The sequence below is a fragment of the Nicotiana tabacum genome, chromosome 17 (assembly GCF_000715075.1).
Source record: "Nicotiana tabacum cultivar K326 chromosome 17, ASM71507v2, whole genome shotgun sequence".
Taxonomy (NCBI): domain Eukaryota; kingdom Viridiplantae; phylum Streptophyta; class Magnoliopsida; order Solanales; family Solanaceae; genus Nicotiana; species Nicotiana tabacum.
Window position 1 is genome coordinate 23,852,220 of NC_134096.1, and position 13,444 is coordinate 23,865,663.

The 13,444-nt window shown below is 37.8% G+C and overlaps 1 non-coding gene across 1 annotated transcript; it reads left to right on the plus strand.

The window, feature by feature from the left end:
• Nucleotides 1-12,894: 12,894 nt before the first annotated feature.
• Nucleotides 12,895-13,001, plus strand: LOC142172267 (small nucleolar RNA R71). The gene has a single exon (XR_012701641.1). It is a non-coding gene; the product is annotated as a small nucleolar RNA R71 (small nucleolar RNA).
• The last annotated feature ends 443 nt before the right edge of the window (nt 13,002-13,444 follow it).

A 13,444-nucleotide genomic window follows, 5' to 3' on the forward strand; every position in this document is an offset into this window, starting at 1 on the left:
GGCTTTGCGTTACCGAAGTGTTGTTAAAGGTTGGTCAGTAGGCTTTAGCATTTGCACTTGATATCTAGCATTTGTGTAGTTGAGAGGCCAGTTGGACTTCGCGTTCACAATAAAGAGTTTTTTAGGCATTGGATTTTGGTCTTCGCGAACGCGAGCCTGAGGTCGCATTCACGTAGTGTACAGTTGGGCAGAGTATTTAAGTTGCCATTTTCGGGATTTTACCCATTAATTCATATTTTGCGCCCTAAACTTTGAGAAAACGAGATTTTGAAAAGCGAATTCACCACTACCTTGGAGTTAAGTGACGTCCACTTGGATTTGACTTTATATATTGAATACCCATGAATTTCTACACCTAAAATTTGGAATTTTGAAAGGGAATTTGGTGTTTTTGTTTATACATTAAGAGACTGAATTTTGGGGATTTGAGTATTGATTTGGACCTGCTTTTTGAAACTAATTATATATTGGGAGTCAACAGGTTTTGGGTCATTCCATTTTGGTATTGGTTGCAGATTTCTGGCACATGGACCCACGGACCCATGTTGACTTTTGTTGACTTATGAGAATTTCTTAAAAGGCTTAAGCTTTATGGGTTGGGATCGCTTCCTATGGAATTGTTGACCGCCTTGGATGATTTTTGGCTTGTATTTGAGCGATTGGTGGTCTAAATCAAGGTTTTGATGCGATTCGAGGTTGAATACTAGCTGGATGAGGTAAGTATCTTGCCTAAGTTTGGTTTGAGGGTAATTGCCCAGTGGCTGTGATATTTGTTATGTGTTAGGGATGACGTATATTTGAGGTGACGAGCGTACATGCATGTTATGTGGTTGTTCATGATCCGTGTAGTTTTTAGGCCATTATATTCCTTATTTTCTATCATGCTTCTCTGATATCATATTTTCTCCATTTGTATGACAACGTGGGCTATTATTCATGCTAGGAATCATGTCTAGGCTTTGTGTTTATCTGTTTCAGATATGATAGGATTATTTTTGCTATGTTGAGGTGTTTGCCTTAGCTGTGTCATAATTTTCAGTCATGTTAATATATCCGCATGTTAAATCACCGTCTTTGTATACTTCTGACATGATATCCCACATGTTGTTAGTGTCCTTACTTGTGTGACATGGGTTTGAGTGGATTTATGGCATGTTGGCATAATTCGTGAGGTATATTAATTTTTGATATTGTGAGATGTTGGCTTGTACTTGATGTTTAGATATTGATATTATTGTTTTATCTTGTTAAATACCTGTAATTTATGGAAGTTGATGCCTTGACTATTATAATTGAATTGTATGCCAACTCCTCTTCCTATTGTGTTAAGTTGAGCCTATTATTATTATTATTATTTGAGCTATTTTTCTTTATATGCTATCATTCCGTTATTATTGATGTTGTTGGCTATGGAAAGTGAGCATCATACCTCACCAAGCTCGTCACTGCTCTCAACCTGAAGTTAGGCTTGCTATTTTTTGAGTACATGGGGTCGGTTGTACTCATACTACACTTTGCACCTTGTTTGCAGATTCAGCTGTTGTAGATAGCGGCAGCTTCCAGTGAGAGGCATCTGTATTAGCATGGAGCTTTCGAGGTAGCACTGTTGTTCCGTTCGTAGGCCTTGAAGCTCCACTCGTTTATCTTATGTCCTTAATGTTCAGTCTTTCAAATAGTATTGTATTTTGTTCATATTTTGTATTTAGCATTTTGTATAGCTCATGCACTCGGTGACACCAGATTTTGCGGTGATTTCATTTGTATTGGCATTAAACTTCAGTTATTTATACTATTTCGCTGTTGAGACTATTTATTATCTTTGTTAAAGTCTAATTCCGCATATTTAATGTTGGCTTGTCTAGATAGCAGTGTTAGTCGCCATCAAGGCTCTGGTGGCATTTTTGATTGTGATAAGTTGGTGTCCGAGCATTAGGTTGCATAGGTCTCACGAGTCCTGAGAAGCCTAGTAGATTCTTGCAAAGCAGTACAGAGACGCCTATACCTATGGTCAAGAGACTATATGGCTAAAGGAAACTATCCCTTACTTTATTCCTTATAGTGAGACTTATCTCGGCTTGAAGCCTATATCTTCAGTTCTGTCCCATTCATTCATATGGGATGTTAAGTAGTCGATGTTATTTGGGAACCAGCAAATTGTGATGATGATACAGATGTGATGTTGGATGTTCTTCCCCGTGTTATGAGGTCAAACTACTATTGTCGCTTTGAGGATGAGTTGACGTCTATTGCATCCCTAGTGTTTGTGTTACCCACGATTTTTGGGCCTTGTATAATGTATTGTGATAATTTGCGCGTTGGTCTTGGCACGATGTTGGTGTAGAACGGTAGGGTGATCGCTTTGTGGCAGTCGCAGCCCATGAGGAGGATTATCCGGTTCGCGATTCAGAGTTGGCATTTATTTATGGGAAGGAGATGTATTGGACTATGGATGTTCAAGCTTGGTCTTGTTTGAGCGCATCAAGGATCATTGTTAAGATTGTTCCTATTTGCTCATCCGCATGGACACGGTGTGTGAGGTAGTGCTAAGGAGATATTCTTAGTCTGGATGGTATGTTATGACTTTAGGTCAGATTTGCATTCCCAGTGTTAATTATTGAAGGGAGATAATCCTTGAGGAGGATTGTAGTAGTGGTATTCTATTTGTCCAAGTGTTATAAAGAGGTATCGTGATTCAAGACAACATTATTGGGCATGCCTCATGATGTTTGATTATCAGCAGGTCGAGAATGAGCATCCGGGACCGAGTGGTTACTTCGAAAGATGGTTATACAGGTGTGGAAGTGAAAGCATATCATTGTAGATTTTGTGCTAGAATTGTTATAGATTTCCAGGATGTTTGGCGCTATGAGGTCATTAAGGGCATTTCATATTGGTGGTGGCTTCTTACATTTTGAGAGCTTGAATTTTATGAGAAGGGTTTGCTTGAGCTACTAAGGAAATGTGAATGTTTGATTATCATCTTGTTGTGCATACCGTCTTGTTTTGGGAGGTATTGAAGGGTCTTTAAGTTGTTCATTGGTGAAATGAAATAGGTTCTTATAGCTTTTGGACGTGTGTGGACTCGAGAGAAGTGATTGGTTACATAGCATTATACCATGCCAGTCATAAAAGATATTGATATGATGTTGTATAGGTGGGTTATGTCCTGTGAGAAGGTTAGGGGTTGCTTGATTTCGTATGAGATTTCTATGAAGAGTTTTACCTTCTACCTGGTGGAATGCATGTGCTGCGATATTGGTTCAAATCGCTTGAAGAATATGGCATGACTTTCTAGGTTCAGAGTGCATTGGGTTGATAATTCGAGATGCATTATGGTTGGTGCAACATGAGCTTATGAGAAATTTAGCTAAGTAACAGTGTGGGAACATTGAATCTAAAGAAGAGCGGTCATTACGGGTTCTTGGGTTATATTATTGTGGCTTAAAGACAAGTGGGGTAGTCCACCATCAGCAATTGGGTCACCTAGTCGGATGTTGTTATTGATTCTGGACTAAGGGATTCTTTTAGATTGGATATGATCTTAAGAGGATGACCTTGAGGATTGTTCGGGCAAATATTGTTGGGTGCGTGTTTTATTTCACCTTGGTGATATATGGATTTATCGGAGGACTCGTGTTAAATGTTCTTCTGTGGAGGTAGGATGCAAAGGAGGATTCGAGAAGTTATTTTCTTTTCGGAGTATTCATGTGCTAATGGAGCACTAATCGTTCGGCATGATTGGCTATGTATTCGGGACTAGGATTGAGTGGGTGACTCTCGAGAAGGTTCTAATAGATTTAGGATTCATTATGTGGTATCTAAGAATTTTTTGATTTGTGTGTGACTAAAGATTCGAGATTTGTGATGGTTTGTGAAGAGACTTGGAGCATTTCTATATCATTATTGGTCTGACAAGGTAACGTTTACAGGATGGAACGAACAATTTTAGATTCATAAAAGGCTTCTTCCGAACATAGACGTGGGCAGAAGGTACTACTAGGATTATAAGAAGGCATACAGTGGCTTACGAGCCTTAGGACATCGAGATTTCATGTTGGAATCACTTGATGAGTTTTTATTGAGGTCCATAGTATACTTGGGAAGAGTAGCGTTGATGTGAAGGGGGGTCATGAGTGATCTGAAGAAGTTGGGTCCGATTAGCAGTGTTTGGTTCAGCATGGTAATAGAGGCGATCAGTTCTTTTTGTTTTATAGGGCTTTACAGGTGTTCTTGTGGTAATACTGTTGGGTTTGGCAATTTGTGTGATTCGGGTAATTTGGAGGGATGCAGTTTGGCTGGCTTGGTTGTGTGCATATGGATTCTGAGGAGTTTCTGATGGTTTCGATCACGGCTTTCGGTTGGTGTCTTCTACATGCAATTTGCATATGGTGATTTTCTCTTGAGTTGAGCCAATTGGAAAGTTTTTGGTCGAGGGAGAGTGCCTCCTATTTATGATTCAGATTTGGTAACGGAATTCTCGTATTTTTGCCATATTGGCATGAAAGATGTGGTGAGTTATGTGGAATTGGGATTGTATGAACAAGGTTGTGGTTTAGTTTTGAAAGAATTGTCATGAGTTTTATACATCATGGGAAACATAAGATGTTAAGAAAATGCTAGCATTATTTTTGTATTGCCTGAGAAGGGTGTATTTTGTTGAAGATGCATTGTGTATTGATTGTAGATGCTTGACTAGTACTACAAGAATTGCATCGTTGGTAGTCATTGATATACAGGTTTTGCTATTTAGTGCTGAAGGTTATGGGAATATCTCCCATGGGTTGATTGTGTATGTGTGATGTGTCACTCATTTGAGAGAGAAAAAGTTAGAAATCAACCATGGAGATTCTAGTACTCTCGTAGTTTGGAGATTATATTTATGAGAGGCGGGCTATACCTATGGTTGCGGAATGTGGAAGTGTATTAAGGATTTGAATGTTGATTGTATCTGTCATGGATGTGGTCACTACGGACTTTTGGAAGGATATTGACCTATTTTCAAATGACTCGAACATGTTTGAGGCCCGTTGGTAGGTCTAATGAAAATGTGTATTCTACATTGGATTGGATTCTCTCATTGAGCGCATCATTTTCTGCGGGTGTATCATCGGCGAAATGGGTGCTATTCCTTCCTTGATCTGTTTCATGTGTTACTTCCTTATGTTATGATGGTTTGTGAGACTACTTGATTATGCACTCGTATGTTGTGGTTTTCTTTGGCCCATGTGGCGATATTTGAGCTAGAAAAAAAAAGAAATATTTTTGTCGGAAAAAATAAATTTGTTTCTTCCCATAATTTGTTATTGTTACACATTTGTTTAGTGAGTCTGAGCGTGGCTAGATATGTATCCCCATGTGGATCAGGTTGCACATTGCAACAGTATTATTGTGGGTCAGTTAAACGTCGTAATGGGGTTATGTTGGATATGATTCCTTGTGTTCGTTTGTTGTATTTTGTTTCATCTTTATGGGATTGATTCGAGCATTACACTCTTATGGTGGTATCTGTTAAACTTGTAGAATAGTTCCCTTTTTGGTTCTCTTTCCATTATTGATCATATGCGAGCGATTGTTTGTTCAAGCACGGATCACATCGTGTGAGGTTCTTGATGTGGCCTATCAGACGAATCAGCTTGTACTAGGTGAGACATGGCTATTGGACCTGGAACTACTGTTATCAGATTTGTATTATGTATGTTGGAAGAAGAATGACACTAATCAACTTAGAGTTTTGCAATAGTTCTTGTTGAGCGAGAGAACTCCATGACTTATTTATTTGATGGGTGGTAATGCGTTTCTACTTGATTGTTTTGTCATTTGCAGTATTTCGAGATTTAGAATAAGTTTTTATGTGTCATAGATATATCACTGATACCGGGTTTGGTAGTGCGCATCTATATATATAAAGAATTGGATCTCAAGGGAGCTCCGGAAGTTAGATTTTAGCTTTAAGGGTTAAAGGAATAATTTTCAGTTAGGGTTGTGTTAATGTGATTATATGTTTTGAGGTGATATTATATCACCTATGGGCATGTTTATGATGAGTCCTATAGTGATTGTGGAAATTTTTGAATGACTCTTGGCACATATAGCTTTAGCATTTCGTTCAGCAGTTTGAGACCTTTAGTAGCTTCATATTTTGCATTATGAATTACATGTATGGTTGGTTTCAATTTTCGAGAGGTATGGAGTTGATTTGGAACAGTAATTCTCAATTCGGAAGTTTAAGTTGTAAGAGTTATCCGAGGTTTGACTTTTGAGTAAACAATATCGGAATGGTATTTTAATGGTTCCAATAGGTTTGTATAGTGATTAAGACTTAGGCATATGTCCAGATTTAGATAAGGATGTGCCTAGAAGGATTTGGCTCTATTTATCGAATGTTGGCAATTTGAAGAATTAGAGAGTTCATAAGTTTTATCGAAAGTTGAATTTAACAGTATCAAGTTTAGATTGTTGTTCCGGAACTTGTAATAGGTTTGTTTTGCCAATTGGAACTTGTGTCCAAAGTTTGATTGTAATCCAGAATTTCCAAGTGTGGTTCGGACGCGTTCGGCAAAGTTGGAATGTTGAAGTTGAGAGAATGATCTTGTCCTTCGATTCTTGGTTTTAATATTAATTGTGGTGTTTGAGCCTTTGGACATGTTTTAATAATGTATTTGGACTTGTTGATATGATTGGACGGAGTCCCGTGGGGCTCGGGTGAGTTTCGGGGTGGTTTCGGACCATTTCGATTGAGTTTTGCATAGTTAGTCTTCTGGTATTCTAATATGCTTCGTGTTCGTAATCAGAGTATCGCATTCACGTAAAGTGTTTTGGATGAATGGTGATTTTCTCATCACGTTTGCGGTGAATTGGTAACGTTCACAGAATATCGTGGATGATGACTATCACGTTCACATAGATAGCTTTACGTTCACGAAGTGTTGGTGAAGGTTGGTCGGCTGCCTTTCGCATTCATGCTTGGTCTCTCACATTTGCGTAGCTGAGAGGCCAGTTGGCCTTCATGTTTGTATGGTTCATGTTGCATTCGCGATGAAGGGTTTTTCAGGCATTGGATTTGGTTTCTTCACGAACGCTGACCTGAGTTCGCGTTCGCATTAGGGTACAACTGGGCATAGTATTTAAGTCTTCATTTTCAGGATTTTACCCATGATTTTATATTTTAAGCCCTATAATTTGAGAAGAGGAGATATTGAAGAGAAATTTCTCTACTACCTTGGAGGTAAGTGACGCCCACCTAGATTTGGTTTTATATATTGATTACTCATGGATTTCTACACCTAAACTTGAAATGTTAAAAGAAAATTTGGGATTTTTGCCTATACTTTAAGTTAGTGTACTTTTGGGATTTGGGTAACGATTTGGACCCGATTTTAGAAACTAAATACATGTTTGGACTTGGCAGGTTTTGGGTCATCGGATTTTGGTATTGGTTTCGAATTCCGGGCAAGTGGGCCTGAGTTGACTTTTGGGAATTTCTTCGAACGTTGAAGATTTATGGATTGGGATCGCTTTCTATGGAATTATTGACCTCCTTGGATGATGTTTTTCTTTGATTTACGCAATTGGAAGGCTAGATTGAGGTTTTGACGCGATTCGAGGTTGAACACTAGCCGGATAAGGTAACTATTTTGTCTAATCCATGATTGAGGGTAATTTCCCCGTTGGTTATGCTATGATATGTGGTAGGGGTGATATATATGCGAGCACCGTGGTTGTTCTTGATCCGGGTAGTTCTTAGGCAATTATATGCCTTATTTGTTATCATGTTTCTTTGATATCGTATTTTCTCTACTTGTATGACTACGTGAGCTATTATTCATTCTAGAAATCATGTCTAGGCTATGTGCTTATCTGTTTTTGATGTGATAGGGCTATTTTTACTATGTTGGGTTGTTTGCCTTAACTGTAGTCATACTTTTCAGTCATTATATAATATAAGCATGTTATATCACCATCTCTGTATACTTCTGACATGTTATCCCACATGTTGTTAGAGTCCTTACTTATGTGACATGGGATTGAGTGGATTTGTGGCAAGTTGGCATAATCCGTGATGTATATTAATTTTTGATACTATGAGATATTAGCATATTGAGATCTGAGCGGATTAATGACTAAGATGGGGCCATAGAGCCGCGTTGATATTGATAGTGAGGTGGCGCATGCACCAGGCCCCATATTGGGCGGAGTGTTATTGATATTGAGGTGATGCGTGCGCCTGGACACTTGGACTAAGTTATGATGATCGTTGAGTGTTGATCTGATCAGCACTTAGGCTGGGATTCGCCGCGTCGGACTCGGGTGATAACCTATATTACTTTGGGCCCAGCGAGTGCAGACACAAATTACTGCTGGGTGAGGAACTTATATTAGGTACTCGTACATTGCTGAGAGTGTGCATATGTGTGTGTGTGTGTGTGTGTGAGAGGATCCATGGGCATTTTGTTAGGCACCGTGAGAGTGTTGAGACTATGATAAAGGGTACTTTGTGCTAGTCACTATGTGCTGAGATTTCATATACTTCATATTTAAACTGTGATGTTTGTTGATTAGGCATGTATAACTGACATGCAGGCATAGAGTTATAATTTTCCTCATGTTAACTGGTATTCAATGTCTCCACATGATGTTTAGATCTTGACATTATAGTTCCATCTTGTTAAATACATATTTAAGTGATTTCTGTGGAAGTTGATGCCTTGACTGTTATATTTGAAAAGTATGCATATTCCTCTTCCTATTGTGTTAAGTTGAGCATGTTAATATTATTTGAGCTGATTTTCTTTATATGCTATCACTCTGGTGTTATTGTTGTTGTTGGCTGTGAAAGTGAGCATCAGACCTCGCCAAACTCGTCACTACTCTCAGCCTGAGGCTACACTTGCTACTTATTGAGTACGTGGGGTCGATTGTACTCATACTACGCTCCGCACTTTGTGTGCAGATTCAAGTATTTTTGATAGAGCCGGTTGCCAGTGAGCTGCATCCGGATTAGCTTGGATATTTCGAGATAGCAATGTTGTTCCGTTCATAGTCCTTGAGTCCACACTCTTTTATCTTATGTTCTTAATGTTCTGTCCTCCAAACACTATTATATTTTATTCAAACTTTATTTCGCTCATGCACTTGGTGATACCAGGTGTTGGTATAATTTCAATTGTAATGGAATTATAACTTCAGTTATTTATACTATTCCGTTATTTTGACTTTTTTTATTTTTGTTAAAGTCTATTTCTACATATATTTTTTTGGCTTGTCTAGCTAGCGGTGTTCGGCGCCATCACGGCTCCAGTGAGATTTTTGGTCGTGACAGCTCTACTAATGTAGTATCTCTAAGTCTAAAATCAATTAAGACTTTTACAAGGTTGTAATGTGAGCTAAAAGACTGGTAGGAAATATTTAGAAATAGTGACTAATCCTCCTAAGCACTTTAAAATATCACATAATCAACTTTAAGTGCATAATTTCTCAACCCAACCTCCATTTCACAAAAAGATCACCCCTTACCCCCCCCCCCAAAAAAAACAGTTTCCTCTTTCTTTAAGCACTAATTTGATTCACAAATAACAAGCAAGGATAAAATCTCATTATTTATTTATTTTACATTTTTCTCTTTTATTCTTGTTTTCAACTATTTTTTCTTACATTTCTCTCTTACTTTGCACTCCCCGCTAGTGGTGTATTTCTTACGATTCAAGTGTAGATTTCTTATTTTTAATGGTTCTACTCAACCATTACCTAAGTTCCCTCCTTACTTCTTTGTAGTATCGTTCGACAATTTAAGTACTTTGATAGGTAAATGGATCAAAAATATATGTCAATTAAGAACGAAAAGGTTATAGGCTTGTAATGCGGGTGCCAAATAAAAGGTCTACAGGATCAGAATGACTAACTATGGATAATTTTATATGTGATAAGCAATAAGTTTAAAAAAACGTCTAAGATAGCCTAAAATTATTTTTCAAAGCGAGCAACACCTAGGATTTCGCTTCAACTCACATTCCAGGCAAGTTCTAAATACAAATGCAAAAATATGGACTATACAAAAATTTCACCACATGTGACACATGACTGACTAAGGACGATCTATTGACTCTCAAGTAAAGCAAATATTCACTGAGCCAAGAGATATTAAGCATTAAGCACAAAGTGAACATGAGTCAAGAAAACGAGCCATAGGCATTACAAAGCATGCTATACAATTCATAATGCCATCATAAAACAAAAACTAAATATATAGGAAAGATAATACACATGTCAATTCTTAAATATACTACCATCACACATGTCAAAGACGCCTAGGTATCTCATCATCCTTCCTCCATTTTATTTCCTATATCCTACTGTATTCTAAGAATAAAAAAATTCTGATTCAAGTAACATCACATGGAAAAGAACCGAGACACAAAAGAAAATCACGGGATATTATTACTACCTAACGAAAGCTAAAAGATATATTTTTGTATTTTTATATCTTTTAAACTTTTTTATATTTTTTTTTCGACCTTAATCCCTCATGCAAACTGTCTAGGAGATCCATCATCGGGAAAAGTCCAATATTTTGAAAGCAAAGTCAATTTTTCCTATTGCTGAGTTTTTTTATTTATTTAAGCTCCTACTAAAAATACTATATAACTAAATACTACACTAATAGTTTGATTACACTAAATAAACAATCCTAAAATAATAAACAAGAAGCTATCTAAACCAGAAACTAAATAAAAAATAAGAAGCTAACATTGTACTAATATAATATTACTATTATCTCATGAGAGTCCCTCACCCCACATTTAAAGGAGTACAATGTCCTCAATGCACAATTAAAGTAAAATAAATAATAGAGGGTGAAAAACAATAACTCCCTGATAGGTAAAAGATCGAAATAGTAGCGGCTCATGGGTACTCACTATCTCAGATATGGTCTCTTATGCGGGTAACCCTCACTTAGTTCCAACCATCTAGCTCACTTTTGCACACTTCATATGGCTTGCTTCCCCTGCTCACTCCTATAAAATAAAATCAAATATTATAAAAATAATAAAATAAAAAATAATTAAACAAACAAAAATAAAAAAAAGCACTAAAGTTGAGTTGTCTCCCAACAAGCGCCAAATTTATAGTCACCGCACAACATGAACCACTTGCTCAAGGTGGACGCTTTCACTTCTTCCTCCTCCCATTGATTTTTGCATTCTTACACGCTCTAGGAGGATCTCCTCTTTCCTCTCTGACCCTTTTCTATGTCACCTTTACACATTCATCTTGCAATACCACCTCTTTAAACTCAACTTGCTTTCAAGACCACTAAAATTCACATTAGGACCTTGCTCTATCAACTTCGATTCTACCATAGAAATCATGCACAAATGCTCATAGTGATTGGGAAGTTTAAGTATTTCATATACATTAAAAGTGACTTCCTTATCATGTGCTCTCTTCTTTATCTTACCTTCTCTCACGTTGATAATGTCCCCACCAGTGGCCAAGAATGGTCGCCCTAAAATGATAGGCAATTCCTCATCTGCCTTGTAGTGAAGAACAACAAAGTCAGCAGGAAAAATAAACATTCCCACTCGTACTATCACATCCTCAATAATCCCTTCTGGTATTGCCAATAACCTATCTGCTAACTGTAAAGTGATCATAGTAGGTCTAGGAGCTCCCAATCTGAGTTGCTTAAAAAATTATTGTGGCATCAAATTAATACTTTCCCCTAAATTGCATAAGACTTTACCAACATTGTGTTTCTCAATGGCCAGTGTAATCGTAAAACATGCATGGTCCTTCGGCTTTGGAGGAAGCTTACTCTACACTATAGCACTCTACTCCTCGGTAAGTGTAAATATCTCAAATTTTGCATGTCTCCACTTGTTAGCCACAATGTTTCTATGCTACTTAGCATATTTATGCACTTCTTGCAACACTTCCATCAAAGGCAGATTCATACGTACCTGGCTAAAAATATCCAAAAACTTCTTATAATTAGCATCATCTTTTTGGAAGTCTTTGTGGAAAAGGCAGTGGTGACCTTGTGTCCATCTCTTGCTTTTGTTTATCGTCTCTCTTTCCAGCTTCCTTTACTGGCTTAGCCACTAGCTCTCTTTCAAGTACATACTTTTTAGAGGGCAACTCCTCCAGTTCTCTTCTCAGAGTGATTTCTTGCACTTGTTCTATGAAAGTTTTCTCAATATTGCTTAGTAGAGCTCCAGTAGGCCAATATTTTGATTGGGAGACTATTTTCCCCAAATTGCCTCTCCAAATTTCTGCAATATGTATGAGTTGTTTATTGGCAAACCTAAGTTGTTTATTGTCAAGCAAGAGCTTCTTCAAAAAATCATTCATAGTCTCCTCTGCCTATTCGTAGGTTATAATTTCTTTGAGGTCGGTTATTGTTCAGATTACCACATCATGAGAAGTTGGGATAGTTTATCCAATGTGGATTGTAAGTATTCCCATGCTGGGCATTCTGATTCATCGAACACATGCTTTGTTTCCCCACATAGTAAATAGATTTAGGATTCAATGTATAATGGTCCCCCGTGTGGCCCTCCCACATATCTCCCAACATTTGGACATCTATTGTATATGTTGAATTTGATGCGAGTGTTCCATGGCCAGCTTAGTCACCTGATTTGTCAACTTAGCCATATCTGCCCTCATATTTGTAAGCTCATCCACATCTAGTGGCACCTGCTACCCTCTATTTAATTGTTCTTCATAGTTCGCTATCACCTTGCCAATTATTATCATTCGCGGTGAAGTTATTCAAGAGTCTGTATTTCACTATAAGATTTCATCGTGTAACTCCCTCCCCAGGATGAGTCAAGATTCATCTTTGAGGACTCGTCTAACCCATCAACAGACGTGTGACCCAACACCTCATCAATCTGACAATAATTCAGATAATCTCTGAGTAGCTTCTTGTATCTTTCCCAAGCTTCACGAAGAGTCTCACCATCCCTTTGTTGAAAACCAAGAATCTGGCTCCTCAGTGATTTACTCTTCTTCGCAGGGAAGAACTTGATCAAATTTCCCTATTAGATCATCCCACGTGTGGATTAAGTTGATGGGCTCCTTTTTCAATCATTCTTTTGCTTCCCCCAACAGAGAAAAGAGGAACAATGACAGTCTTACATAGTCCTTGGAAATATTAGGAAAATTATAAGTATCCGTGATTTTCAAAAAGCTCTGGAGGTGCCTCTACGAATTTTCATGAGAGTGACCACATATTTACATGTTGACTGAATTAGTTGCACCATGTACTACTTAAGCTCAAAGTGACCAATTATGTTAGGCGTTACGAAAGAATGCATCATGTTTGCGAGATTAGACTTTGCATCCTCGATCACCAATCACTCATTGTTTTCTACCATCTCTATTGATTGTGGCTAGATTGAGATGCACAACTCTTTTGTTCTAGCTCTCGCTTCGGCCTCCC